We start from the raw sequence: 6,000 nt of genomic DNA on the forward strand, positions 1-6,000 counted from the left end.
AATAGAGGATCTCAAGGATGAAATAGATAGAAAAACTATACTAGTGGGAGATCTGAACATTCCTCTATCCTAACTAGATAAATCAAACCAAAAATAATAATAATAATAAGAGGTAAGAGGTGTAAATAAAATCTTAGAAAAATTATTCATACATATGTGGGGAAAAATAAATAGGGACAAAATGGAATACACTTTCTTTTTGGCTGCACATGGTATATTCACAAAGATCGACTATGTACTAGGGCATAAAAACATGGCAAACAAATGCAAAAGAGCAGAAATAATAAAAGCAACCTTCTCAGATCACAATGCAATGAAAATAATATTTAGTAGGGGTACATGGAGAGGCAAAACAAAAATTAATTGGAAATTAAACAATATGATTCTCCAAAACCAGCTAATTAAAGAACAAATTGTAGAAACAATCAATAACTTCATTGAAGAAAACGACAATGATGAGACATCCTTTCAAAAGCTATGGGTTGCAGCCAAAGCAGTACTCAGGGGGAAATTTATATCCTTGAGTTCATATATAAACAAATTAAGAAGGGCAGAGGTCAATGAATTGGGCATGGAAATTAAAAAACTAGAAAAGTGAACAAATTAAAAATCCTCAGATGAAGACTAAATTAGAGATCCTAAAAATCAAAGGAGAAATCAATAAAATTTAAAGTCAAAGAACTATTGATTTAATAAATAAGACTAGAAGCTGGTACTTTGAAAAAACAAATAAAATAGACAAAGTACTAGTCAGTCTAATTAAAAAAAGGAAAGAAAAAAACCAAATTGACAATATCCAAGATGAAAAGGGAGACCTCACCTCTAATGGAGAGGAAATTAAGGCAATCATTAAAAACTACTATGCCCAATTATGTGGCAACAAATATGGCAATCTAGGTGATATGGATGAATACTTACAAAAATATAAATTGCTTAGACTAAAAGAGGAAGAAATAAATTACCTAAACAACCCCATATCAGAAAAAGAAATTGAACAAGCCATCAAAGAACTCCCTAAGAAAAAATCCCCAGGTCCATATGGATTCACAAATGAATTCTATCAAACATTCAAAGAACAACTAATCCCAATATTATACAAACTATTTGACAGAATAAGCCAAGAAGGGGTTCTACCAAATTCTTTTTACGACACAAACATGGTACTGATCCCAAAGCCAGGCAGGTTAAAAACAGAGAAAGAAAATTATAGGCCAATCTACCTAATGAATATAGATGCAAAAATCTTAAATAGGATACTAGCAAAAAGACTCCAGCAAGTCATCACAAGGGTTATCCATTATGATCAGGTAGGGTTCATACCAGGAATGCAAGGATGGTTCAATATTAGGAAAACCATCCACATAATTGACCATATTAACAAGCAAACCGACAAAAATCACATGATTATCTCAATAGATGCAGAAAAAGCCTTTGATAAAATACATCCATTCCTATTGAAAACACTAGAAAGTATAGGAATAGAAGGGTCTTTCCTAAAAATAATAAACAGTATATATCTAAAACCATCAGCAAACATCATCTGCAATGGGGATAAACTCAAAGCCTTCCCAATAAGTTCAGAAGTGAAACAAGGATGCCCATTATCACCTTTACGATTTAATATTGTACTAGAAACACTAGCAGTAGAAATTAGAGAAGAAAAAGAAATTGAAGGTATTAAAATTGGCAATGAGGAGACCAAGCTGTCACTCTTTGTGGATGATAGGATGATTTACTTAAAGAATCCTAGGGAATGAACCAAAAAGCTAGTCGAAATAATCAACAACTTTAACAAAGTTGCAGGATACAAAATAAACCTGCATAAGTCATCAGCATTTCTATATATCTGCAACCCAGTTCAGCAGCAAGAATTAGAAAGAGAAATTCCATGTAAAGTCAACTGAGACAATATAAAATACTTAGGAATCTATCTGCTGAGACAAACACAGGAACTATATGAACACAACTACAAAACACTCTCCACACAATTAAAACTAGATCTAAATAATTGGAAAAACATGGATTGCTCATGGGTAGGACAAGCTAACATAATAAAAATTACAATCCTACCCAAACTTATCTATCTATTTAGTGCCATACCCATTGAACTTCCAAAAATTTTTTTACTGAATTAGAGAAAACCATAACAAAGTTCATTTGGAAGAACAAAAGATCAAGGATATTCAGGGAAATCATTAAAAAAAATGTGAAGGAAGGAACCCTTGCAGTCCCAGATCTCAAACTATACTATAAAGCAGTGGTCATCAAAACAATTTGGTACTGGCTAAGAGACAGAAAGGAGGATCAGTGGAACAGACTTGGGGTAAGTAACCTCAGCAAGACAGTGTACGACAAGCCCAACAATCCTAGCTTTTAGGACCAAAATCCACTATTTGATAAAAACTGCTGGGAAAATTGGAAGACAGTATGGGAGAGATTAGGTTTGGATCAACATCTCACACCCTACACCAAGATAAACTCAGAATGGGTCAATGACCTGAACATAAAGAAGGAAACTATAAGTAAATTAGGTGAACACAGAAAAGTATACATGTCAGACCTTTGGGAAGGGAAAGATTTTAAAACCAAGCAAGACTTAGAAAGAGTCACAAAATGTAAAATAAATAATTTTGACTACATGAAATTAAAAAGTTTCTGTACAAACAAAACCAACGTAACTAAAATTAGAAGGGAGGCAACAAATTGGGAAACAACCTTCATAACAAAAACCTCTGACAAAGGTCTAATTACTCAAATTTACAAAGAGCAAAACCAATTGTACAAAAAAATCAAGCCATCCTCCAATTGATAAATGGGCTAGGGACATGAACAGGCAATTTTCAGTTAAAGAAATCAAAACTATTAATAAGCATATGAAAAAGTCTTCTGAATTTCTTATAATCAGAGAAATACAAATCAAAACAATTCTGAGGTATCACCTCACACCTAGCAGATTGGCTAACATGACAGCAAAGGAAAGTAATGAATGCTGGAGGGGATGTGGCAAAATTGGGACATTAATGCATTGCTAGTGGAGTTGTGAATTGATCCAACCATTCTGGAGGGCAATTTGGAACTATGCCCAAAGGGCGCTAAAAGATTGTCTGCCCTTTGATCCAGCCATAGCACTGCTGGGTTTGTACCCCAAAGAGATAATAAGGAAAAATACATGTACAAGAATATTCATAGCTGCGCTCTTTGTTGTGGCAAAAAATTGGAAAATGAGGGGATGCCCTTCAATTGGGGAATGGCTGAACAAATAGTGATATATGTTGGTGATGGAATAATATTGTGCTAAAAAGAATAATAAAGTGGAGGAATTCCATGGGAACTGAAACAACCTCCAGAAAGTGATGCAGAGTGAGAGGAGCAGAATTAAGAAAACATTGTACACAGAGACTGATACACTGTGGTACAATCGAATGTAATAGACTTCTCCATTAGTGGTAATGCAGTGATCCTGAACAACTTGGAGGAATCTAAGATAAAAAACATTAGAGGAAAAACTGTGGGAGTAGAAACACAGAAGAAAAACAACTGCTTGTTTACATGGGTTGAGGGGATATGGTTGGGGATGTAGACTCTAAACGAACATCCTAATGCAAACACCAACAACACTGAAATAGGTTTTGATCAAGGACACATGTAATAACCAATGAAATTGCGTATTGGCTGGGGGAATGATGGGGGGAGGGGAGGGAGAGAAATAATGTGATTATTGTAACCAAGGAATAATGTTCTAAATTGACTAAATAAATTAATTCAAAAACTGTAAAAAAAAAAAAAAGAATAGAAACGAGAAAGGTCTTCCCTCTGTTTCTTGGCAGAGATGGGGAACCATGAGGGTGGAATACGACATATCATTACAGACCTTCTACATGTTGGTTAGTTTTGCTGAACTTAGAAAAAAATTCTTTTATCGAGGAGGGCAGAGGAGAAGGAGACACTGGAATATGTAGGTGATAAGGTGGGGATTGGGACTGGATCTGTCATTTAATTGTTGATTTAAGAAAATTCCAAAGGAAGAATTTCTCTCTACCTATCTATGCAGGTTAGTATCTTGCATGCAATTTATAGACTTAAGAGAGTTGACTCAAATACTGAGAGTTTAAGTGGCTTGTCAAAGGTCATCTGAGTCTGTATGTGTTGTTGGTGGGAACCTGATCCAGGCCATTCTGACTCCAAGAATGACTCTCTCTCCCCTGTTCCCTCATTCCTCTATTCTACTGTTACTCTGAAGCCAACATTCATAGAAACTCTATGTCCAATAAAGAGTCCAAGTCATTCCATCATGGCCTTTGCAAGAACATCCACTGAATCCTGGAATCCACGGATCAAAGATCAGTCATTTTGGGTAAAGGAGAAGAATCTACAAAGGCCATAGGAAGGAGGGGGTGAGAGAATCAATAGATCTGAACTTTAAAAAGATGATTTACAAGATCAGTCACTGTTCTTACAAGACTTCTTTACTTAGCATTCTATTTAATTCATCTTGTTTTAAAAATGAAATTGTTTACAAAGCAAACTTCCTTTCCACAAATAACTTTTGGCATCTCACTTACTGTGAACAGTGAGACTGAGTGTGGCTTCTGATCTGCTTATTCTGGATGAGATCCTCTCGGATTTCAAGGAGTTTGTATGCTTTTTGAGGAAGGTTCTTCTCCTTTGCTCTCCAAAAACTTTCATTGAAATGAAACCACTAAAAGGGTTTATTAAACATATTCCTATTTCAAGTCTTGTCCTAAACAGCTGAGACCATGAGACTACTCATCTTCATTCAGTTCCATGGCTGAGACGACACCTTTTACCCCAACCAGTCGCCCTTCAAATGTCTCTCTCTCCCTCTCTCTTTCTCTGTCTCTTCATCCATCCATCCATCCATCCATCCATCCATCCATCCATCCATCCATCCATTCATCTATCTAAAGATTGCTTAAGCAGGGGGCAGCTGGATGGCTCAGTGGATTAAGAGCCAGGCCTACAGATGGGAAGTCCTGGGTTCAAATCTGATCTCAGACACTTCCCAGCTCATGTGACCCTGGGCAAGTCACTTAACACCTATTCCCTAATCCTTACCACTCTTTTCCCTTAGTGATTCTATGAGTAAAGGTATTGATTCCATCATGAAAGGTAAGGGTTTAAAAAACAAAAAAACATTGCTTAAATGGGATCATAGGTAGCCAGCATTTAAATAGAATTCTAAGGTTTGCAAAGCACTCCACATATGTTATCTCATTGGATCTTCACAAAGGCCCTGTGAGGCAAATTCTATTCATATTATGATTATTCCCATTTTGCAGATGGGGATCAGAAAGATTAAGTGACTTTCTGAGTATGCTACAAAAATAAATGTTCAAGGGAGAATTTCAAATCAGATCTTCCAGACTCCTGGCCTAAAATTCTATGTGCTATCCTACCTAACTCAGTGGGATAAAAGATGGAACAAATCAACACAAATATCCCCTGTGCTTGGGGAAGACAAAACAAAACCCAAAACTCCTGAAAGTGCTTGTTATGCTGCTGGGGAAATGGTATTCTTTTGATTGAGGAATTTCACGTTATAAGGATCACTTTCATTTCATGAAAGGACAAATGTCTCAAGAGAGGGATAAGACCTCTCTCACAGGCTGAAATTCCAAAGCAGGCTGGCTCGCCTTTTTTTTTTTCCCTAAAAGAAGTTAAAGGCTGCAAGTGGGTTGTCTGATCTGCCTGATAATATTCTAAACAAGCCTTAAGGCAAGAAGCTAATTCTGATAGATGGTTTACCATACTGAACAACTCTGCACCCACCCACCTTAATTCTGTTTGTGAACAAACATGTCTTGTGGATTTGGGGAATGAATTCTAGTCTCTCTCCTCCTTAACACACACACTCTCTCTCTGTCTGTCTGTTTGTCTCTCTGTCTGTCTCTGTCTCTCTGTCTCTGTCTCTGTCTCTCTGTCTCTCATCTGTAGCATCTTTTGCCCCAAACTAGGTGACTCGCTTCCAGTTTTCCTAAC

Source organism: Monodelphis domestica, chromosome 1 (assembly GCF_027887165.1).
Source record: "Monodelphis domestica isolate mMonDom1 chromosome 1, mMonDom1.pri, whole genome shotgun sequence".
NCBI classification, from domain to species: domain Eukaryota; kingdom Metazoa; phylum Chordata; class Mammalia; order Didelphimorphia; family Didelphidae; genus Monodelphis; species Monodelphis domestica.